A 25,377-nucleotide genomic window follows, 5' to 3' on the forward strand; every position below is an offset into this window, starting at 1 on the left:
AATGAGGCCTCACAGCGTTGACAACATTGGCAGCTTCCACTGCCGCAAGGTTGATGAAATAGGAACAGTTCCACTTTCTAAGAGTATCATCTGGGATGGAAGACCTTGCTAAACCAGGGGATTACACCAAGAACTGCACTAGAAGCAGCGAACATGCTTTAACAAGCTTGTGGCAGTGGGGTTTGAAAGGGAAGGCTGTATCAATCCTACTCACTGACAAATAATCCGGCAGGGCTTCTGTATTGATCTGCACAAAAGAGGAATACATCAGTACAGTACTCCACTCATGCACATCTTCTGAACTAAGGACGTGAGACCAAAGGACATGCAGGAGAGAAGATGTGGCACTTTGCAGCAGCACAACATCTCTCTTATCTCCTGACTCAGGGTTTGAGCCCAGGCCATTGTAAAAGGGAGGCAACATAATGCGTGCCTGCTGCACCCATGCACCAAAGCAGTATCCCACTTGTGTTCGGAATTGAGGGCTTCTTACCTGCAGATGCTGTAAGGGGTGAGAAGCACAACCATGTATGCCTACTGTGTTGATGTTTCGGCACAGCATACTGTGTTGCCCGCAACGCTCTGCCCGACGCCACAAGGGCACGCCGTTCGTGGTCGAGGAGGCGTGTGAGGGTCTCGCAGGGCGCTGCACAGAAAAGCACAGAGCGGCAGGCAGAGCGGTTGCTCCCATGGGGCTCTCCTGCTTGTGGAATGAACTACACTATGCACACCAGCCGGGTGTGATAGCAGCATAGGTACTTTATGAAGAATAATACTGTATCTTGTTAACAATAACAAGACTATGGGCCTCATTACGGGTCTGGCGGTAACCCTGCCGGTAAAACCAGTGGGTTGCCGCCAGACCCGACAAAAATTGCCAGCACCTGATTTCCCAGTAACACCAACCCCGGTGGCCGGGAAGTCAGACGCCGGTAATTCTGTTCGTCCCCATTCCCATTTAGTCGAATAGGACTCAATGGGAATGGGGACCAAGGAAGCAACGTCACCGTTAATAACGGTTTTGGTGCTTTCATGAAACTCTGCGGGCGGGACGGCACCTGCCCGCAGAGTCATACTGTGCCGGTCCGGTAACAACAGTGCCGGCACAGTCGTAAGTCAACTTTATGTGTAGAAATACTCATTTCTACACATATCTCTCAGGCATATTACCTCCATGTTCCTCTTCCTTGTCCCAGTACCTACTTTTAAGGTATCAGCCTCTTTGACAGAAACCCTTCAGGTGTCGGCATATGAGGAGGGTCACACAGCTTGCAGACTTAATTGCTGCTGTAAACACGCTACTGGTGTAATAAAAATGCTGAAGCCAGGTCTGCAGTCAGCCACTTAATTTATAAGCACTCTGTGTTGATTTCATTGAAGTGCTGTTAAGCACAAGCATTGGCAAAGCCAACAGTTTTGGCTTGTGTATAATATTAGGAACTTGCCGGGCACTGCTTAGATGCCCAGATACTGCCACATTTTGCACCTGCAACTACCAATGGGCAGTTAATACCAATACGACTGTGCCTGACAAGTGCCTTTGCCATGCCTACAAAAAAGCCCAAACTGTTCGCATTGCTAATGCTTGTTGTATCAGTGTGCTCCGTCTTGTCGATGTTCCTGTTGCTGTCTGTCACAAACACACCTTGTACCCACCGACTTTCCTTATGTATTGCTGTTTGTGGTTGTTTTTATTAGTGCCTCTTTTATGGAAAATTGTATTTGAAAGGTTGCATTTCTTGATTTATGTAAGGAATCTGTGGCGGTATATGATGAGGATGTATCACTTTGTTGAAATTACTGTTCACGCTCTTTCTTGAATATAACATTTTGACAAAAAAAGTGTAGAACCTAATGGAGGAAGTCTTATGTGGTGTGTTGAAGCCCTTCAATCCGTAGGATGGGTGAAATGCACAAGGGTGGTTCATAAACTCATAGATGTGGCACCAGGGACTGTAAAGCTTCATATCTTGATCGGCTGGAGAACACCTGGACACAGTGGCGTACCGAGCGGGGGCTGAGGGAGGGCACACTGCCACCCCACATGCTCTTTTGAGAGCCTGACTGGGACTTTCGTCTGTGGGCCACCTCTCCTGTTCGGCACCTCAATGAAGGTGCCCAAACGGGAAAGGTGTCCCCCTGGCAGCACAATGTGCGCTGAGTAATTCCTGCTCAGCACAGTAATTGTCCTGGCAGCAGGACACCTTACTCTTTCCGAAGCCTCTGCCAGGATAATGTCCCAAGGAGCTCCAGGCAGCAGGAGAGGGGCTCGCAAGTTGCTCTGTGTCAAGAGCATTTCAATGTGAACCATTAGGCACTGATGGAAGGGAGGGTGGACTATTAGCAGGAACATTTGACCATTTTGAAATGTGCATGGGAGGAGTGATCAGGTGTGAGACGGTTGCATATTGCTGCAGGCTTTATGAAATAATGAGTATGGCTTTACCCAAGGGGGGTTTGTTAGGCTCACATTAATCTGCATGATGCTATTGTGACTTTGCATGCAGGATGGGGACAATAAAACTAAATCCATCCTCTTATTCCTCAACATATTTCTATAATGATGTATAGTTAAAGTTAATAATGAAACAGTAGTTTCTTATGTAATGTGCTTTGCTTCCAAGGCATTGCTATAAAGTATTATGTAATGTGTGCAGGTTTACTAGGAAAACAACATCATTCCAAATTGAAGGAAAGGAATGGAAGATCAAACATTTCTCAAATTGTAAAACTACAAATGTGGTTTACATCATTGAATGTCCTTGCGGACTCAGATATGTTGGCCAGACCCAGAGGCAAGTCAACAAAAGAATTGGCGAACATCGCTCTAGGATTCGATGTCGAGTCCACACAGCACCACTAGTCTCGCACTTCATGGAGTATCAACATAGTGCGGATGATATATACTGGTGGATTGCAGATACAGTAGCCAACACCACCAATGCATCCAATGCATTGAACAATAAGGAATCATGGTGGATTTTTAAACTTAAGGCTACTACTAAGGGTCTCAACGAGGCCATGCCAAATACCTTCAGATGACCGGTTAGTCCCTACCCCTTTCACTAAACTCGTGGGGGGACCCACCACTTCTTTTCCTTCACACAAATAGGACAGTCCACTATGTGGCTGTACTCGAGCAATATGCCAGGTGTGCTATCAACGCCTGACCGCACAAGTACACATCATGTCCTCGTATTGTTAGGTGCTTTACATTTTCTATAAAGTGGAGCACTAACTAGCAATGCGCTTCCTTATGTACCATTCGTGAAAATGTACACGCAATCATTTCATGCAAAGCAATTAATGTTATGCACAATAAGAGTTTATTTGCTAATGGGTTTCATCCTGTGCCAACCTTGTCTTTCTTGCATATGCCATGGTTCACTCCTATTTGGTATCACTACCAGTATATGGGGGATGTACATCTGTGCCCTCCGTAATCGCAACCAACATCTTCCCTATTCAATATTCCCATTCACAGCCCACACGATAGAAGCTCTGATTCCACCCCACTCCTTTAATGCCATATTACGCTTCGCATAAACTGTTCGGTTACCATGCCAACCCTTGGACCGACATGGTTCGCGCATGTGCAGGGGAACAGACACTTCTTACCTGCGCCTGCGCTGAGCGTACTTGCGACGCAGCTCTGACTGTCTCTGTTCCGACGCCGGCTCTCGTAGCCGACCTCCACAGCCCAAGAAAGCGATCGACTCACTTTTCGGACACATAGGTAAGAGCGCCCTGCAGGGCTTGCCACGAAGGAGCCGGGGGTTTACCGCCCCCGCCACGGAAGCTACCCGTGTCCTAAGCTCCTGTCTTCTCACGACGGCACGATCCAACCCAACACGGGCGGGCGCCTTCCGCTCCTTGCTTTCAGAAGTCTCATAGCATCAGATTTTTCTGAATCTCTTTAGAGCGTCTTCTTGATAAACTGTACCCTGGTTTCTCATTTCCAGGGTCCTGCAGCCACATTAAGGCGCGGCAAAATTCACACCCCATAATCCTGGGAGCCCCACCAGTATGTGGACCACCGCCTGATTGCCTTTTACAAGCATCATTCATAAGGTCCTCGCACAACTGAACACAGCCAAGAATCTCCAAACGGCTGCAGGACTGTGCCAACAGGTACTTGTATGTCAACTGTTTTAGTCAAGCATACCCAAGTGCATCCAGCACACCAGTTACCTAGCGGCAGAAATCCCCTCCTACTGCTTGAAGAGGTCCGCCACTCATTTTTCCCAGTCCCCTGGTACCACCAACTGGAAGAAAACACCACTTTCTGATTACTGTCCAGGTCAGTAACCAAGTGCCAGCAAGCCAGTGGACAATGACATATTGTTCACTCACATGGTCTCAATTAGATTTTATTGCATGCCAGTATAACTAGCATCAGATTTGAACCTCCTAGACGAGCTCTACAATATTTTCTGAGCCCATTTCCCTCTTTTTCTTTTCTTTCCTTTGTTTTCCATATAGGGGAGACCAAGTCAAGGCAAATGAAGAAGGCTTTCTGCCGAAACGTCACAGGACTACATCATTTTGAGGGCTTTATTCCCCCATTCCCGCTTCACAACTCGATCCGTTTTTAGTCGTTGACCAACGACTAGGTCCCTTCCCTTTAGGAGCCAGTAACAAATCTACCCAGTCTCAGAAAGAAAGAAAGTCTTTTCTCTGACACATGGTCTGGACTCCACACATCCCACATAGGTGTTTGCCTTGTGTTTAAATAATACACCATGTTTCGCTGCATCCATTGCACATCTAGGCAAATCATCGATTGTGCATTCATTTGCCTTGTTTGTTAATTTCCCTTAAGCATTTGCTATCTTTTCTTTGTTGCATTTGTTTAATAAGATGACTGTAATTTGATCCTTATGTACACCAGAAAACAAATTAGTTTCATGTTAGACTTAAATGCGGGAAAAAAATTCCCCCTGCATTCATTGACAATGGCTAAATAAAAAGCTACAGTGCACCTTTGAAGGGCTCCAAAGCTCGTCTTTTTTGTATATGTATGACAGTTAGCTTAATGAAATAGCTTTTGCCATACTAAGCATGCTGAATAACTTAGCCTTGACCAAAATGTTTAGGTCAAGAGACTAAAAGTAAGTGGCAGGGCGCCATCCCTTTCGTTTCAAGTATCATTAGCTCTTAAGTCCTTCCACTTGTTCATGAGCTGACCCTCCAGTTACATAAAGTATTATTTAAGCAGATGAAATGCAAAGGGAAACATTAATAAAAATCTATATAAAGTAAAACTGTGAAGAAGTGCTCAGTTGCTTAAATTGTCCACATCCCAGTTTCACCATTTAACCAAAGTGTGTGATCCTGGGCAGACCATGTAATCAGACTGTGTCTTATCTGCAGCTCTGTAAGTGATTCACTTCAAAGCTTTAATATATCATGCTGTTATTATTTTTTAAAAGCCTGACTTGCTCCATATATAAGAATGCAATTTAGGTATTTTGCACCAGAAAAGATTTTGCCACTTGGCTTACTTATGACAACGTATTCTAAAGTCAGTTGCATGGCGCCTCCAAGTATCAAAGACTGTTGATGCTCCTTGCGATTTGCTTTCTGTGAAGTAATTTCTGTTGGTGCAATCCATATGCAAATGAGTTGATGTGTATGTATTTTTCCCCACAGCGCCTGGACAGAGCTCTAATAGATGAGTTCCCTGCATCTGTAATGAGTCTGCCCTTTTTCATTTTTGTTGTGTTAAAATGCGAGATGCCACTAGTAATGTTACCAAAAAAATAGATTGGGGCAGGGGTGGGCGGTTTGTGGGCGCGAATGAGACAACCTGGAATTGCGTGCACTGCATTTGAGGCGAAAGTAGCAGGCGTTTCACGTGGCTGTCCCCCTCACCACATCTTGCAATGCTGAATACTCCACTTACAGGATAATATAGGGAGGCTTTTCATAAGATGTAACTGTCTTTTTTTTTTTTTTTTAACCTTTATTTTATTTTGCTTGACAGTGCATAGAGGAGTGCGTAGGGGGTACATACATCAACTTTTACAAAGATCATACAAAAAAACATGTACTTGCAGTAATATACATCTTCATGACAAAATCATATCACTGAGATGTAACTGTCTTGTTATTATCACAAAGCGCAGCTCGACATTTCATGAACTGTAACGAGTCGTTAATGGCTTCAGTCGAAGCCTCCTATTTTAATGACAAGTTAAAGTTTATGCAATGCCGAGCTTCGTTCCGTTGTGGGTATAGATTAATGACTGTTTATTATTCTGAGAGAAAGCTTTACATCAGCAGCTTCCTCAGGGGCAGCCTCGCGTTTTAATGCAAAGCTTTCTCTCAGAATGAACAGTGTTTTTATCTATTACAGCAACGTGCTGCGCGGTGCTCTGCTGCTTATGTCTGTGACAGCTCGGAAGAAGGGCCACTGCTCAGGCGTAATACAGCCAATCAGCGATCAGCCGAAGGCAGCCGAAGACCAGGGGATACCGGATTGGTATGGGATACCAAATATTACAGAACACCGGCGCCGCAGCAGAAAAAATGTTGCTTTCAATCCAATGACATGAATAGAAAGCAGCATTATTTCGGCGCCGACTTCATTTTGCTTACTATAGCATTGAATTAATGATTTTCAGTGCTATGGTAAGCAAAATGAACGTGGCACCGCCGCCGTAATAATAGTGCTTTCAATCCAATGACATGGGTAGAAAGCACTATTATTATAGTGATGCAGGCAGTGGGCACGAACATTTCACGCCGTTTCCGGGTCCCGTCATATTCTCCACCTGATTGGCTACCGGCGGCATCCAATCAGGTGGGGAATATGACGGGACATGGAAAGAATCTCAAAATTCCTGAATTCCTGAGATTCAAGGAACTTTTCCGGAGACTCGGAGAAACGCTTGAAATTCCGGAGTCTCCGGAAAAATTCCGGAGGTTAGGCAGGTATGGTTACGTTATAAAACGTTGTTCTACAGTATTCTCCTGAAACTAAGCACCACGCTAGCGGGTTGGATGGACATTCCAAACCCCGCAAAACAGGCCTCTTGATCCCAGTTCTCTATCCCGAAGAAAGGGATGCTCTGGTCAGTTTAGAGGAGGAGGGGGGCTTGGGTTACGTCGACGCTGCCGCCATCAATACATAGGGTTGTTACTAGTTCTCATCCGAAAAACGGACCGTTTCTCAGACGGGAAATAGCTGCTTCAGTGTGAGTAGGCTAGTTCCCATTAGAGAATTGTCCCTTTTTGCCCCTAGTGGCCAAGTACTGCATAATAATGGGTTTTAGATGACTCGCACTGAGAAGGCTAGTTCCCATTAGAGAAATTGCCCTTAATAATGAGGTTTAGATTACTCTCAATGAGAAGGCTAGTACCCATTAGATAAATGGCCCTTTTTACCCCTAGTGGTCAAGTCCTCCATAATAATGGGTTTTAGATTATTCTCACTGAGACGGCTAGTTCCCATTAGACGAGAGGACCTTTCTGCCTCTCCTGGTTGGAGGACCGTTTCTCTAATGGGAAATAGCTGCTTCAGTGTGAGTAGGCTAGTTCTCATTAGACGAGAGGACCTTTCTGCCTCTCCAGGTCGGAGGGCCGTTTCTCTAATGGGAAATAGCTGCTTCAGTGTGAGTAGGCTAGTTCCCATTAGACGAGAGGACCTTTCTGCCTCTCCAGGTCGGAGGGCCGTTTCTCTAATGGGAAATAGCTGCTTCAGTGTGAGTAGGCTAGTTCCCATTAGACGAGAGGACCTTTCTGCCTCTCCAGGTCGGAGGGCCGTTTCTCTAATGGGAAATAGCTGCTTCAGTGTGAGTAGGCTAGTTTCCATTAGACGAGAGGAACTTTCTGCCTCTCCAGGCCGGAGGGCCGTTTCTCTAATGGGAAATAGCTGCTTCATTGTGAGTAGGCTAGTTTGCATTAGACGAGAGGAACTTTCTGCCGTTTCTCTAATGGGAAATAGGCTAGTTTGCATTAGACGAGAGGAACTTTCTGCCTCTCCAGGCCGGAGGGCCGTTTCTATAATGGGAAATAGCTGCTTCGTTGTGAGTAGGCTAGTTCCCAATTCCCATTGGACGAGAGGATCTTTCTGAGGGCCATTTCTCTAATGGGAAATAGCTGTCCCATTCGACAAGGGGACCTCTTGCTCTCCTGTTGATCATCACCTGGTCCCGAATGTACTCTTTCTGATAATGTTCAAAACAACACTTTAAAGCCAACCCTCACAGTGCTGTGACAAACTCCTCAATGGTCTCACAATATTTCTGTTGTCTGATGGAAAATTGATAACAAGCCAAAATGTTATTCCCCTTCACCTCGTAATGCTTGTCCATCTTGGCTATGCGGTTTCCCATCTCGATGAATTCAGGTAGTTTTAAGAAATTGTTGTCCAGCCCGACCTCGACAATGAAACAGTGCTTCTTTTTTTTAACTCAAATAATTAGGACCATATATTGCCAAAATATACTTCTGGAATCTTTCTTTCCATTTAATAACCTAGAAATAACCCAGTGCCTGGTATATTGGCCATAATCTTTGGATTTGTTTCTGTTGCTTCCCTATTTTCGTACCCTTGATATTTGTCACCTTGTTCACAGCGACAAATGTCTGTAATCTCCCTTTTAAGGTCCAATGAAAAAAAAACTCTGAGTAACAGCCAATTGTGCTACGGCATGCTCCCTTCTTTATGTGTGCAAGTGTTTCTTTCGGTCGCTACACTGCATGTGGGGCAGGCACAGCATGGAGCGCAGTGCTTGCAGTGAAGGCCTTTAGCTTGTTACATGTTACATATCTAAGCAACAGACATGTCAACTCCTTATCATGCCTCAAATTGCCAGGTAACAACTGGCAACACCGGGCGATGCATCCTTGGATCCTGTGTTCTGTCGTGTGCATGCACGGCTATGCTGCTAGGGGGCTTCCTGTGTCCTCATATGCTCACGCACAGCCCAGATACTCCTCAATACAGTCCTGGACAGTTCCAATGAGCCACCATTCGACTGCGCAACTAACCCTGTACCTGCTCAGCCAGGACAACTACAATCAATGGCAAGTGCAGGCTCTTTGTCATTGCCGCAACTCATCACCAGTTAAGGAAGGGAACGAGGACACAGCCAGTATGTGTGACTTAATTTCTTTTTAGTTCATCTTTATGCGGTAACAACTCTCTCTGTCCTCACCCTAACCACCATACTACTTGCCTTGCATTCTCTTCTAGTGTTCTCTGTTCGCATTCCACACCTTGAGGTAGTCTCCTTTCTTCTAGAGGACTTTATTCCCGTGTCCACTTTCCGTATTCTAATATTACTCAACTAGAGTTGTATTGCCAAGTGTGAATGGTTCAGTTAGCACCCCTCTAGTGCTCTATATGAGCATGGGTTGGCCCTCCTAGGATTGACGACACATTGGCCTTATTAGGCATGAAGATTTGTTTGCACTCCTGGTCAGAAAGACCATTTGTCTGTCCTGGGCTTGAAGACGCGCTGGCACTCCTGGGCTTTAAGACAGATATGCCCTTCCAGGGGCCAGAAAGTGATGATGTGATGCATCGGCAGGGCCAGAAACCAATGAGAGGCACCACTCACCTTGCTGTTGACAGTTAAACCTTCGTCAATTTGTTTTACCCAGGGCACTGCACTCCTCCTCATCTTTCCACTACCCCTCTCTACTTTTGATGGGCTAGTTATTAGGTTAAGATGTACAACCAGGCGCCAGCTAGCATACTTCTTAACAGACACAGGCCTTCTTCCACAGTATTTATCTTATTTTCAGGGTCCACCTTCTGCACTTCTTCCTTCCTCCACCTCCCTTTTCTTCGTCAGTACCTCTCCCAAAATGTTCCTCCATCGGTGGCCCTCATCTTCCTACATCGATTTTGTCTGTACCTTTCAAACTGTTCTCCAAGTAATTTTCTCCTTTCTCTTGTGTCCCACCTTCCATCTTTCCTTTTCCCCCTTGCTAGTTTTCCCCTCTTTATGCAGCTCTCCCCTTTCCCTTCTTTTGACGCATCTTCACCTTTCTCTCCCATCCACCTATCTTTAAGTCTTACTCTCCTTCCACTCCCTTCGCCTTCCTTCTTCCTTGTCCTCTTTTAATCCGCTCTTTACTGCAACGCTTGTTTCCAACTGTACTGAAGCCTCCTTGTATAGTCCTGCCCTTTTGAAACTGAAAAAGGAGGGGTGAATGCGCCCAAGTCCTTGTGTGTTTGTGAACAAGTGATTGGCTCTTCTGAGTAACTCATCATCTTCAGATCTAGTGATTTGTATCAGAGTTATACATTGTCAGCTTCCAACTTGAAGTCAAGCAGCGCTGTCATGGTAGCTGCCTGATCCCACCATGGTGCCTCCTGCAGGCAGCTGCACAATAACTCTGCCAACCTTGAACCTCCTCATCTCCCAACTTCATTGCATATCATCAAGCTCAAGTATGTCTTTTTCACAGTCCATCCTGTAGACTGTGTATTCAAATGTACTTTTAGTTGGATCAGAGACGATACCCACAGACCTTTTGGCCTTATAATGCAGAGTTGTTCATTCTTCAAAACTCTACCAGGTCTTGAATTACGGACTGGTACATGGCAAATGATAAAGTGGATAGGGTAGACGCCTTGGGAATACCTTATATGCTGGCTATTATCATTCTGAAGGTACAGGCCCCCCCCAAGGGTCTCGTAGCTCCATTCCCATGTGTCCACCTAGAAACATGGTCACAGTTCTCTCCTTTTTTTATGCTGTCACTCAGTTCATTGTTGTACTCAATATGTATTTCTTTTCAATGACGGTTTCATATTTTCAGTCATTTATATTCCATGAAAATATTCATATTGTTAAAGTAGGCCTTATTTCCATTTATTATATTACTTGAGTTATCAGTTCATGATTATTACATATTTATCATATTCAAGATTTATTATAACGATTTAATTAGACCAAAGTGTAAGATATCTTAGCCATTGGCATAATTATGGATCTATGTGTTCTAATTGAACCTGAACTATTGCATTACAAATTGTTTGTACCTAATTTTTTTAAATGTCAGATTGTGGGGTAGGTTGTCCCTCCACCCCCCACCTCCCCACCCCCTACACAATCCAATATAGCCTGACTCCAACTCACCATCTTCCTTTGGTGGTATAAAAAATGTAAAGAAATTGAGTGGAGGGGGAGGGGAAATTCAACCAGTTGGGGGGATGGGAGGGTCGACCAAAATACATAAACCTATAATTATACTGTTAACTAGTGTTATGGTGTGGTGCAATCGCACAAAACTAAAATCCAACCTCCATGCTATGTGAGGAGGAGGTTCCTCCTCACGGCCCAGGGGTTGGATTTCCTTCTGTTTCACGCTAGCGTGTGTAATGCACGCTGACGTGAAACTGAAAGTACATTTCTCCGCTGCAGCCATTTTCGGGTGTGGCGGTGAAAGAGAAGGTAGGTTTACACCTTCTTCTCCCTTGATCAAGGGAGGTGTTGATCAAAGGAGGTGTCGTTGGAATGGGGAGACTCTCCCCTTTCCAACGACACCTTCCTTGAAGCATTTCTGTGCACGAATCGCTCGATCCATTCACAGCAATGCCACTGGACCACCAGGTCTTTTGAAGTGGGGGATAGGGGGCCGCTTACATAGTAAGCAGCCCTCCTCCCCAACCCCCAAAGCATAGCAGTATGTTTTACCCACCCTAGGGGCAAAACAAACAAAAAATAAACATGTCCTAAATGGATGGGGGATCTCATGTAGCCTTCCCTGGGGGCGGATTTCTGCCCCTGGGAAGGAGGCTCATGAGATTTGGGGCGGGAGAGGGCCACCAGAAAAGTTTTCAATGGCCCCTTAAAGCATGGTACGTTTCCCCCATCCTGGGGGCAGATGGGCAGACTAATGGGCCCATCTGCCCCTAGGGAAGGGGCAAAACAAAGAAAGAAAAACATGTTTTTGGTGGGGGTGGAGGGTACACTAACCACCATGGATGTTTTTTGTGGAAAGGGGGGTGGCCCTCTCCCCCAACCCAAATGGATAGGGGACATCTCGTGTAGCCCTCCCCAGGGTCAGATTGCTAGTGCAATCTGCCCCTAGGAAGGGGTACATGAGATGCCCTCCATCCATTTTGCAGTGGGGGGGGGGAAGAGGGCCACCAGAAAAGTTTGCAATGGCCCCTCAAAGCATGGTACGTTTCCCCCACCCTGGGGGCAGATGGGCACACTAATAGGCCCATCTGCCCCTAGGGAAGGGGCAAAATGAAGAAAGAAAAACATGTTTTTGGTGGGGGTGGAGGGGACACTAACCACCATGGATGTTTTTAGTGGAAAGGGGGGTGGCCCTCTCCCCCACCCCAAATGGATAGGGAACATCTCGTGTAGCCCTCCCCAGGGTCAGATTGCTATTGCAATCTGCCCCTAGGAAGGGGTACATAAGATGCCCCCATCCATTTTGCAGTGGGGGGGAAGAGGGCCGCCGGAAAACTTTGTAATGGCCCACAAAGCATGGGGCAGTACGTTTTGCCCAACCTGGGGCAGATGGGCACACTAATGTCCCCATCTGCCCCAAGGGAAGGAGTAAAACAAAACACATGTTTTTGGTGGGGGTTGAGGGCACACTAAACCACCACTGATGTTTGCATTGTCAAAAGGGGGTGGCCCTCTCCTCCCACCCCCAAATGGATGGGGGCATCTCACTTAGCCCACCCTAGGGGCAAATGTGTATTTACTGGGGTGTGGGAGCCTCTAGACCACCAGGGATGTTTTTGTATAAAGGGGGGGCACTCCCCTACCCGCCCCAAATGGATGGGGCATGTATTTTAGACCACCTGCAGGCAGATTGGCAGTGTAATCTGCCAATCTGCCCCTAGGAAGGGGCAAATGTGTTTTTAGTGTGGGATGAGGGTCACTAGACCACCAGCGATGGCTTGAAAGGGGGGCGGGGCAGTGATCGGAGCGTGATAGTTATGATTTGTTTTTGCTGGGCTGACCATAGGTAATGAATGTTTTTTGTTTTGTTTACAGGTTTTTTTATGCGAGGAGCTGCAACATTATGGGAGTAGTTTTTATATTCTACAGTCAGCGCCCATTGTCAGTGGCGTGGATGCGGTTGAGTCTGGAATTTTGGTGGTGTGGGCGGGAGTGGGCAGTCTGGGGAGGTATTTTGGTAGGCTGGGACACAAATGCAGGGTCAGGTCACAAATTGCCCTCCATGCCAGCAGAACATTGGTGTTTCCTTGGGAGTGGCTGTCTCCCATGTGGGTTGACTGTCCGCAAGCCCAGGCTGCACCTCTGTGTGTGCTGCGTTACAGATTTCACCTCCGGGGAGGAATGGGGCCCTGCTGGGGCTCCCCAGAACTGCCGCTGGACTTGGGGACAGTCGACCCACATGGGAGACAGGTGCCGGAGGCATCACCTCCGACCATCCTGGAGCTCTGGCTGGCCTGCGTTACAGCCTTTCTCTCTAGGAAAGGGCAGGGACCCTGCCAGGGCTACCTGGAACTGCCGCTTGGCGTGGGGACGGTCAACCCACATGAGAGACAGCCGCCCAAGGCCGGGGACAGGACCCCCAACTGTGCTGGAGCTCTGGCTGGGTTGCGTTACAGCTTCCCCCTCTGGGAAAGATGCAGACCCTGCCGGCACTCACTGGAACCGCTGCTGGGTTTGTGGACGGTCAAACCACATGAGGAGCAAAAGCACAATAAGCCTAATTACCTCTTTCTAGTTCTGCCGTATAGGTCAACAGTAGTCTACAATTGTGTCATATCCATAATCAAATTAGACACATGTATCAAAACAGACTGGTCGCTTAAACAAGTTAAAACAAAATGTATTCCTACATCAAAGAAATCGAAAACATCATCACATTAATAAAATCAATACGCCTTGTTTGTGTGCACTTTTCGCAAGGCACACAAAAAGGACAACAAACATCTATTTATAGATCTGAGAGCCCCAAATAGGGCTGAGTGATGGGGTTAGTACGTGACAGTTCTACTTATGAACATAACATTGACTTTTGACCATATCAACTGCGTTATAGTTTAGTCAATATTTACCATTTGATAATTTCACAAAAAGAGAGGGAGTTGTTAGAATCTCTCGAAAAGTAGGACAAATTCCTTTCAATGTCCGGTGGATATGTCTACATATGTTTCGGCTGTATAGAAGTTCTAGACACCATCAGTGGTGTCTATCTCTTATGTTAAAGCCATCTTCAGGACAAGATATTTCTTCAATTAACATGGAACGACATATCTTCCCCAACATTTCTTGTCTTGTGTTTACAATAAACAAAACATAAAAACAATACACAATATTTAAAAACATGGCTAAAAGGCCAGCTGATTTAACAGAGTTTATGGTGTTGATTCTCCACAGTAGCAGAGTACTGACCTGGTCAATATTCTCGGTAGGACCTGAGCATTGTAATTTGTCTGAGAAGGTAGTTTTCTTTCCTTCTTGGGAATATATTACTGAGCTGCCTGTATTTTCTTTTTCCTCAATTGATAGCACACTTTTAGTTGCACCTGTGTATGACACAAATAGAAATGACTGTTTTTCATTTTGTTATTGCAGAACTTAATATCCCTGAGAGAAAATTTCACTAACCTGCAAGCATTAAATTCAAAACCCTCTGCATTGTCCGCAAGGCTTTCTGGGGCCTGGGTCTAAAATACCTTCAGCTATCCCTCCGCAAATACCTCCCCTCTCGAGTTCTTCGCTCCTCTACCTCCAACTCACTCAGGGTCAGTCGTTTTTCTAAGAAACGAGCTGGGGGTAGATCTCTGTCTTCGGCTGGGGCCTCCCTCTGGAACAGCCTCCCTGCCACTCTAAAACTTGAAGAGAACCATCTCCGGTTCCGGAAGCACCTCAAGACCTTCCTCTTTTCTTCTGCCTTCGCTCCCCCTCTGCCCTGCTGATCTGTTCTCTCTTGGCAGCGTGCACTTGGCCACCCTTTGTCTTTTGGGCCCAGGTACCTGCTCATCCTGCCACCCTCCCGCACTGCCTCCGGGCCACCCCTTGCACTGGGGTCTGTATCTATACCCATACAGCCCCCTCCCTTTTTCTTCCTGCACTTATCAGACCTACCCTGTCTGCTGCCTTAAACCTAGCACTTGCAAATTGCTGGCTGCATTACCACTGTTTGTTGCCTTTATTATTTATTTTTTGTTATTTATCTGTTTCTCCTCTGCTTCGCACTTTCCACCTCTCCCCCCTTCTATGCACTTTTCCCCTCCCCCTCTCCCATGCACTTGCGCGTTCTCAATGTCACTGGGCCTAGTAAGATCGCTGTTTTGTTCTCCCCTGTTCCCCTCCCTTGCCTTGTCGCGCTCTGAAACACTTGTGTACGAGCAATCAATCAACCTCTGTATCGGTTATGCTACGCATATGTTGCTTGGTAGCTAGATGTTGAGAATGTGCAATGTACATGCCCATTGTTGGTACAGAGCATTTCGCTGCCTTCCTGAATTCTTCTCTAGGCAAGCTATATTATTGTGCGTTTCTGTATTAATAGAGATACAATAGAGAACAATCGTCATTTAAAGTCTGGTTTGTATTCTAATAATGTCTTTGAACATATATTAAAACTATACGTTTTAATTGTTATTTCTCCCTCTTTATAGGTGCCGATCTTAGCCTAATTTATGACCATCTTTTATTGTCTCAAGCACAATACTGCGTTGGTTTTTGGTGTGCGTGCAGAGACCTAGCGCAATATGTTTATCAGTCACTGCAACTTATACGGATATTGGCAGAAGCTAGCACATGCAGGATATAGATCTCTCTAGCCCACAGTATGTTCTTGCATTCTGTAAATATCCTAACACATTTTGGTGCCTATCTTATTATAGATGGCAGTTTCACATACATTTTTGTATCGATGTGCTGCTTTCTTTTGGAACAGCGTCTTGTCCCGCGTGTTAGAGGCAGGAGCACGGGCTTGCAGCCGTCGTTACGATAAATCGAAAGTTGCTCGCGAGCATGTCTAAGTGTGCGTGCATCTCAGTGCAGTAATGTTGGTGGCTAGACTGCTCTCATGCATTCTTACACAGCCATAGTTAGTCCGCCATTTTGGGTGTCCTCTCTGTGTGGCGTTGCCCCGTAAGGGCTGCGCACGCGGCGGCGTGACGTTGCACGTCGCCGCGTGCAGCTTAAATAAACGGGGCGTTCCCGGAACCGCAGAGCGACCGGGGAGCCCGAACCTAACGGACGTGTGAGTCTGAGCTCTGTTGGGTTGGGGGCTCACGGGAATGCCTGGGGGGCCAAGGACAGACCCCCAACAGTGGCGACGAGTGATGTCGGATGCCCGGGCCCGGCGGTGAAAGGCGTCCGGAATTTTTCTGAAACGATCGGAACGTTCACGGACGTTTCGTTTCATGCCGTGGCTGCGGACCGCACAAGCGGCTGGCGGCCATTTTGCAGACGAGGCCGCAGAACTTCTCGGAGCTCCGGTTCGGACCGAGAAGGTGATCCGGGTCTAATTTTTGGATCTTGTGGGTGCTGAGGACATGATCCACGCGCCCATGCCCATTTTGTGAATTTTCATTAAATTTTGGGATTGTTACGGCGAGTGTTAGCCAGGACAAGGGCTAAGATGGCAGGGCCTGCTTAGCCTAGTCCATCCACGTGGCTCAATTTTTGGGACCTCTACACAGCAGTGCTTTGCTGCAAGGTGGCAACAAGGCACTTCCTCGCCCCCTTCATCATCAGGACACTCTTTTGATCCTCTTCATCATCACAAGGTGGTGGCTGTTTTCAGAGGTCTTCTGCATCTTTCAGCATCTGCATCCTCCCGCATGGTGGTGGTGGGAATCTGAGTTGCGGCCTCAGGTCTGGTAGTGGGGTGCCTGTGCGCTCAGTCCCATGTCCGACAGTGACCAGGACGGTGACACCGCGGATCCTGGGGAGGAATCTCAGGACGAAGGTCAGGGGCCTGCACCACAGGCACCACTAGGGGCACAGCCTGTCGGCCCCATCATGGCTCAAGCTAGAGCCCAGGCGGCCCTGCAACCGATACCAGAATTCGATCCTACGGGCCCTCCATCCAGTTTGGGGCCCCGATGGAGGAGGTGGGTGGCCCGCCTGGACATGTACTTCAGGGCTGCTCGAGTGGATGATGATGACAGCATGGTAGCCACCATGCTGTATTCGGCGGGAGCCGCGGTTCAGGAGATCTTCGAGTCGCTGACTCCGGTGGACCAGTCCTATGGTGCGGCGAAAGCGGCCCTCCTTGCGCACTTCCTTCCACTTGCCAACGTGGACTTCGAGAGATTCGTGATGCTGTCGGCCAAGCAGAAGGATGATGAGACTTTGGACACGTTTTACGGCCGCCTACGCCGCCTCTCCCAAGGGTGCGCGTGGGGGGACGCGGAGGACATGATACGGACAATGCTGATCCAAGCATGCTCCTCCGGCAAACTGAGGAGACAGGTCCTCAGGGAGCCGGGAATCACTCTGCACCGTATACTAGAACTGGGTCGATGTCACGAAGTGGCTGAGGCACGGGCGAGCAAGATGGAAGCAGGCTCACGCTCGATCAAAGCCGAAGAGGTGTGCGCTGTGTGGCGGGGCGGCAGAGGAACAAGAAGGCCTGGCGGAGCCCCCCGAGACAGGGCAGGAAGGTCGGGGGAGTCATGCCAGAAATGTGGCTATGACCTCCCCCACTCCACAGAGTGCCCAGCCGCAGGAAGAACATGTGGCCGATGTGGCCTGCCGGATCACTTCGCGAGAGTGTGCAAGTCGGCGCTACCTGTCATGGTACCCAGAGGTCCTGCCCGAGTCTGGACTCCGCGTCAAACACGGCCATCCAACGTGGCCCAGGTGGATCAAGCGGAAGGGGAGGCTCAGGCAGAGGAGGCTGAAGCAGAGGAGGAAGAAAACATCTTCTTCGTCTCAAGCATGGGGGTCCTGAAAGGCAAAAGCAGGAGGCAGCCAAGATGCGTAGTGGAGGTGAACCGCTCGCCTGTCCCCGTGCTGGTGGACACCGGGGCGTCGGTCAATGTCATGGCTAGGGGACATTATGACGCTCTTGACCCATTATCGAACCTGGCTGCGCCAAGAGCTTGCATCTTCGCCTTCGGTGGACTCGAGCCCATACCGCTGGATGGAGCGTTCGTGGCGAAGGTGGAGCATGAAGGATCGAAGATCAGAGCCCGATTCTACGTCACCCCCATAAGCAACAACACCCTGCTAAGCTGCGCAGCTGCGGAGGCACTCGGGATAGTGAGTTTTGCGTACTCAGTATACCTGGAAGACATCAACGATCTACTGGACAAGTACGCAACCCTGTTCAATGGCATTGGGAGAATGACAGGTGATCCAGTCCGGCTACACATTGACGACTCAGTACAACCTATCGCCCTGAAACACCGGAGAGTTCCTTTTCATCTGAGAGAGCAAGTCGATAAGGAACTGGACAACCTGGTGGCCTTGGACATCATCGAGAAGGTGGAAGGCCCAACACCATGGGTGTCCCCCATTGTCGTGGCCAGGAAACCAAAACAGCCGGACTCCGTTCGCATCTGCGTCGACATGAGGCTGCCCAACAAGGCCATAAAAAGGGAGCGACACCTGACCCCGACCATCGATGACATAATTGCTGAGGTACAGGGGGCCAGATTCTTCTCCAAACTCGACCTCAGAGCAGGGTACCATCAAGTTGTCCTCCATCCTGAGTCCCGGTACATAACGACATTCACCACCCACCGGGGACTCTACAGGTACAAGAGGTTGAGTTTTGGGGTTTCGTCGGCTGCCGAAGTGTTTCAGAACATTATCCGGGGTGCACTTGCTGATCTTGAAGGGGTGCTCAACATCAGTAATGACATTTTGGTGTTTGCCAACACGGAGGTGATCCACCTGAAGCGCCTGGCCAAGACCTTCGAGAGACTGCAGTCATTGGGCCTCACCCTCCATAGGGACAAATGCGAATTCCTGCGCCCATCAATAGAATTCTTTGGGTTCGTGTTCAAGGAGGGTGGGGTGTCACCCGACCCACGGAAGGTTCAGGACATTAAGAGTGCACAGCCCCCGGAATCCGTGTCGGAAGTGAGAAGTTTTCTGGGCATGGTGACCTATTGTGGTCGGTTTATCCAAAACCTGGCCTCGAGGTCTGAGCCGCTCAGAGCTCTTACCAAGAAAGATACTGCCTGGCACTGGGGTCCACTGGAACAATCGGCGTTCGAGGACATCAAAGGCGCCCTAACAACGGAGGACACCATGGCGTTCTTCGACCCGGCGCTACCCTCGGAGATCGTGGTCGACGCCAGCCCGTTTGGCCTGGGGGCGGTCCTGACCCAGGTGGACCGTGAAGGAAACCTCCGGCCCGTTGCATACGCCAGTAAGGCGCTCTCGGAGACGGAGCAGCGGTACTCCCAGATCGAGAGGGAGGCCCTGGCGGTCTTGTGGGGATGCCGACATTTTCGCCTATATGTGCTGGGACGTCCGGTGACTGTGGTGACTGATCATAAACCCCTGCTCCCGATTCTGGCGGGCTCGTCATCTAAGCCCCCGGCCAGAATTGAAAGATGGATGCTCGCATTGCTTGAATACGGGGTCACGCTGGTATACCGGCCAGGGGCCAACAATGCAGCGGACTTCCTTTCCCGGCATCCCGGAGTGCGTGGGGGAGTGGCAGGAGACACCTGTGCAGAAGAAGCGGACGACCATGTCCGGATGGTGGTGGAGGGAGCAACACCAAATGCACTGCCCCTGTCGGAGCTGGAGGCCGCGGCGGCCGAGGATGGGTGCTTCCAGATACTGAAGCAGTCGATGCAGAGCGGGTCCTGGAAGCTCGTTTTGGAAGCTCTCGCAGGGCGAACCCATGAGGCGAAGACCGCCCTTGAACAGCTATGGAAGGTGAAAGATGAGCTGTCCTTCTCTGAGTCGGGGCTCCTACTCCGGGGGGATCGCATAGTGGTCCCCCACTCCAAAGTGGGCGAGGTGATCGCTTTGGCCCATCACGGACATCAGGGTGCTGCCAAGACGAAGGCGAGGCTGCGGATGAAGGTCTGGTTCCCGGAGCTAGAGAAAAGGGTCGATGACTTTGTGGCGGCCTGTGTATGGTGCCAGGCAGCCTCCCCGGTGCAGAGGGAACCGGCTATCGAAGCAATGCCTCGGGGACCAGGCCCTGGGAGGTCGTACATGCCGACTTTGGGTCCACGTCCGTGGGCACCCATTTTCTGGCCATAGTCGATGAGTACTCCCGGTACCCCGAGGTGGAGTTCGTGGAATCGGTGGCATTCGAGCATGTGGTGGTCGGCGTGGAAAAGATCTTTGCAACCCCTGGGTTTCCCCTGACGCTGTGCTCGGACAATGGGTCGCCATTTCAAAGCGAACGCTTCTCAGAGTTCCTGGCCAGCTGTGGAGTTCAACATCGAAAGATATCCCCGCTGTGGCCGAGGGCCAACGGCGATGCAGAAAGGCTGATGCGAACACTAAACAAGACATTTCGGATTGCGCAAGGACAAGGCCAGCCCCTCCAACGGGCCTTGTATCAATTCCTGAGAGTGTATCGCACCACCCCACATGCCTCCACTGGTGTCGCCCCGGCGGAAGTGCTGTTCCGGCGATGCCCCCGGGGTCTACTGCCGGAGGTACAGGAGAGAGAGCCTGGGGTTATCAACGACCAGCAGGTGGAGGCCGACCGACTGGCCAGGATCAGCCAAGAGAACGTGTGACGGGGCCTGCGGCCCCAGCGGCTAGAACCCGGGGATGAGGTACTCATCCGGAACCGCCATCCTCATGGGAAGTTGTCACTGCCTTATGAACCGGCGCCACTGGATGTGGTCGCTGTGAAGGGGTCAATGGTGACGGCCTCCGATGGGCGGACGGCTGTCACCCGCAACGTCAGCTTCTTCAAGAAGCTGGGGGACTCGAGAACTGAACCCCCTCTGGACCCTGGTATCGCCGAGATCCCTGAAGAAGATGGCCCCCCTCTCGGTGCCCCGGTCTCTCCGCGTCGGGAGGCTACTGTTGAAGGACTGCCGGTGCCGGAGGTGAGCGGGAGGTACCCCCAGAGGACTGGGCGAGGGAAACCCGCTTACCTCAGTGAGTATGTGTTGGGACAGTTGGAGAGTCGTCCGGGGTGAGGGGGCTGACATTAAAAGAGGCCTGGGTCCAGGATGGACAAGTTGTTTGCTGTGTGATATGTTGTGTTTAACTAATAAAGTAATTGTGTGTCCTCCCGAAAAAGGAGGAGTGTGGCGTTGCCCCGTAAGGGCTGCGCACGCGGCGGCGTGACGTTGCACGTCGCCGCGTGCAGCTTAAATAAACGGGGCGTTCCCGGAACCGCAGAGCGACCGGGGAGCCCGAACCTAACGGACGTGTGAGTCTGAGCTCTGTTGGGTTGGGGGCTCACGGGAATGCCTGGGGGGCCAAGGACAGACCCCCAACACTCTGTTCCTTGTGTGCACTGTATATATGTCTACATGTTTCTACAGCAGCGTGAGCCTACTAAAAGACTCGCTGATAAACAATATTTAACGAATAATGAATGTATAAAACATAAAACAGCAAACTTGCTCATTTTTTATACATATATGGAAACATTTGGATTTTATTTTAGAAAGTGAGTGCATAAGGTTCTGACTCCATATCCGACCCTGTAAAGTCATTTACAGAAGCAGTGTTTGGTCAAATTGTGCCAAAAGCGTTCCTCACTGTTTTACTATGGTATTTAGAGAAATGCCTTCTGATGAATCATTTGTTTATCGAATAGAGAAGCTGTTTCATTGAGGCATCTGTTATGGATGACAATGGACACAGTGACATGTTCTGTTCATAGATGGTAATTTATTGCCGGATTATTTCTCTCAGAACTGACAGGTTGTGGCATCTGCGTTTGTAGTCTTATTACACTTATTATACATATAAGTTGGATTCCTTAGGTGCAAATGTCCAATTTAGGATATCATAGGCTTACCGATCCATTGGATCACGTAAAGATGCCCCACTCAACCGAGGAGTTCAGGCCGTTCTTAACTGTGTCTAGATTGTAGATCCATCTCTGTTCACATTTTTTAAGCGCAAGATCTATGTCGCTGCCATGTTTGGAGCCCTGTACTGTCAGAAATGCGAACCAAAAGATATCTGTTGGTTTATGTTTCAGGTGGGTATAGTGTGCCACCTAAGGTTTGCTTTCAATTTGGTTTCTGATACTAGATCTATGTTCACCGATACGCTGTCTCACTGGGCGTTTCGTTTTTCCAGTGTATTATAGGTTACATGGACACTGGATTCCACATACAACCCATTGGGATACGCAGTTTGTGAACGCTCTCAACTGCCACTCTTGTCCTTTCAAATTAATACTTTTCAGATTTTTTGTCAGAGGGCACACAGAACAGTTTCCGCATTTAAAGTGTCAGATGACAGGTGGAAGATCCCATAGTGTTCATGAGGTACAACCGCCCAAAGCCAGGGACAGCACCCCTGACCATCCTGGAGCTCTGGGCTGGCCTGCATTATAGAATTTCACTCTGCGAAGGGGACCCTGCCGGGGCTCCGTGCGGCTGCTGCTGCACTTGGGGATGGCACACTGCCGGGGTTCCCTGGTGGGAAAAAACTGTAACACAGGCCAGACAGAGCTCCAAGATGGTCAGAGGTGATGTCCCCAGCCTTGAGCAGCTGTCTCCCATGTGGGTAGACCATCCCCAAGCACAGCGGCAGTCCCAAGGAGCCCCAGCAGGGTCCCCGACCTTTTCTAGAGGGAGAAGCTGTAACGCAGCGCAGCAATAGCTGCAGGATAGTCGGGGGTAATGTCCCTGTCCTTGGGCAATCGTCTCCCGTATGGGGCAACCATCCCCAAGTGCAGCGTCTGTCCCAGGAAGACCCGGCAGGGTCCCCATCCCTTCGGAGAGGAACATTCTGTAACGCTGCCAGCCAACACTCCAGGATGGTCAGGGGGGATGTCCCTGGCCTTGGGTGGCTGTCTCCCATGTGGGATGACCGTCCCCAAGCCCAGCAGCGGTTCCAGGGAGCCCTGGTAGGGTCCCCTTCCTTTCCCAGTGGGAACAACTGTAACGCAGGCCAGCCGGAATTCCAGGATGGTTGGAGGTGATGTCTCCGGGCTTGGGCACCTGTCTCCCATGTGGGTCGACTGTCCCCAAGTCCAGTGACAGTTCTGGTGAGCCCCGGCAGGGTCCCCATTCTTCCTCGGAGGGAAAAGCTGTAACGCAGCCTAGACAGAGCTCCAGGATGGTCGGGGGTGATATCCCTGGCCTTGGGTGGCTGTCTCCCATGTGGGTTGACCGTCCCACAGCCAAGCAGCGGTTCCAAGATGCCCCCCGACAGGGTCCTACTCCCTCAGGGAAGGGGACCCTGCTGCGGCTCCCTGGAACAGCCGCTGCACTTGGAGATGGTCGCCCCATATGGGAGACAGCTGCCCAAGGCCAGGAACATTATCCCCAACTATCCTGGAGCTATGGCTGGCCTGCGTTACAGCTTCTCCCTCTGGGAAAGATCAGGGAACCTGCAGGGGCTCCCTGTGAGTGTCACTGCGCTTGGGCATGGTGGATCCACATGGTAGAGTCGTCCAAGACCAGGGACATCACCCCCGACCATCCTGGAGCTCTGGCTAGACAGCATTACAGAATTTCCTTCTGGGAACGGATGGGGACCCTGCAAGGGCTCCCTGGGTCTGCCATTGTGGGAACACGGGAGGGTACGACATGTTTTGTTGGCGGTGTGTTTCGGTGGATTGGAGGTGGGAAATGTCTGGAAATTGTGTCTTTTCCCTGAAATTCTGGACTTTGCCAGGGCTTGTGGATAATACATTTTGGGGCGATTCGCAGAAGTCAGACCTCTGTGTATTTCCACGGGTGTCTTCTTTTCGGAAATGCATGGTGTTCCCTGTTTTCCTTGGTGGCTGCGACACCCCAGGCACAAATCTGTAGATTGTCCACAAGAGCAAATTCCCTCAAAATCTCCTCTGCCGAAACACTTGGGGTTACCAGTGGTCTAGCCTTTTCCCTTTTCTCCCAGGTTGGTGCAACCCCACATGTGAGATACCGTTTTCATTGGGACACCTGTCGCAATGTAGGACATTTGTTTTCTCGTGGTTTTCATACATTTGCTACTGAACTTTGTTACACAACCCTTTCATTTCCCAAATGTGACCTAGATTTAGTTGCTGCTTTAGGCATTGTACGCTTTTGTAACCTGCACAAGTCACCTACCCTTCAAAAGGTCTGCCTGTGCTCTTTCAAAAATTGTATGCTTGCCATTCCTCACCACATTGTTTACCTTATTTACACATGCTAAGTATTTCTTTTTAGGCAGTCAGCATAACGATCCTGAGTACCATGGCTCTGTTTTTGGTTTGTGGTATTGCTTGTTTTGTGAAACAATTCAAAAAATGTGTGATTTCCTAACTGGAAGAGTCAGGTGAATGTAGCAGGGCATTGCTTTTTTCAATATTCACAAAATCCATTACGTTACAGGTCCAACCATGTCCAGCAAATACCTTTTTTATCTGGGAATTTTCTATACATAGTTGTTGCCTGACCTGCGCATATCACCCTTTCCTAAATTTGGAAATGTGTCTATTTTTTTTAGAAATGTATGCCTTTTTGTCTTCCCATTCAGCTTTCCTACCCTCCTCTTCCATTCCGTCCACGCATGAACTATTGGGGGAAAAAAAGGGTAAAATCGCATACCTCTCACAAAACTGATGGTAACCTTACAAAAATATATTTTCTTTGGTTCCCACTCAACCTGTTCTTGAAAGCCTGGAAAATGGCGAATTCAGCACATCAAACCATTTGTTCCTAGCTCTTACAAGGAAAACACCACGGGCTTCTTTGTACATTATTTTATTGGCATTTTCTGAAAAGACACAAAATGTGCTCCCTTTTTGGTTATTTTCTCTCACCCCATACAGGAAACTAGGATTCCTTGGTGGCGTTATGACCGCCTACATGTGGGAAGAAAGAGCTTGGCATGGGGGGGGATTGGCAGTTAAGGGGTTAAAAAAGAATTACACACATTAGCTTAAAGAAATAAATAGACAATTGGGTAATGGAAATGTTTTTATTATGACAAGTGCTTACACTGTAAAGCAACAAATAGTACATATACATGTGCAGACTGGATAAATACTATACATTACACAGTATATTTGTCAATTGCCTTTTTAAAATCAAAGATCGAATTGGTGGAGCCATATGGAGTGAACCTGCTTTACCTATGGGGACTGGAAGAAAAAGAAGCCGAATAGTAAAACATTTGGGGAAAAACAGTTCTCATAACTGCACATGAAAAGCTGCAAGAATTTGATAACAGAAAAAGTAAAATGTATTATTGCAAATGTTTGCAATCTATTGTCACAGTATTTCCTGTAAGGGATCAACAGATATCACGTCTTCACACCTTCAGCAGGGGCACGCTGATACGTGCCAGAGAGTTGTGATGCAATTAT

The 25,377-nt window shown here is 48.8% G+C and overlaps 1 long non-coding RNA gene across 2 annotated transcripts; it reads left to right on the forward strand.

The window, feature by feature from the left end:
• The first annotated feature begins 4,010 nt into the window (after nucleotides 1–4,010).
• On the forward strand, nucleotides 4,011–6,437 carry LOC138493330 (uncharacterized). 2 transcript variants are annotated; one of them, XR_011276380.1, is made up of 3 exons: nucleotides 4,011–4,131; nucleotides 4,171–4,300; nucleotides 6,359–6,437. It is a non-coding gene; the product is annotated as an uncharacterized lncRNA (long non-coding RNA). The 2 variants fall into 2 exon arrangements; XR_011276379.1 differs by lacking the exon at nucleotides 6,359–6,437 and adding an exon at nucleotides 4,483–4,516.
• The last annotated feature ends 18,940 nt before the right edge of the window (nucleotides 6,438–25,377 follow it).

This window comes from Ambystoma mexicanum, chromosome 10 (genome assembly GCF_040938575.1).
Source record: "Ambystoma mexicanum isolate Mex_15411 chromosome 10, UKY_AmexF1_1, whole genome shotgun sequence".
Classification (NCBI taxonomy): domain Eukaryota; kingdom Metazoa; phylum Chordata; class Amphibia; order Caudata; family Ambystomatidae; genus Ambystoma; species Ambystoma mexicanum.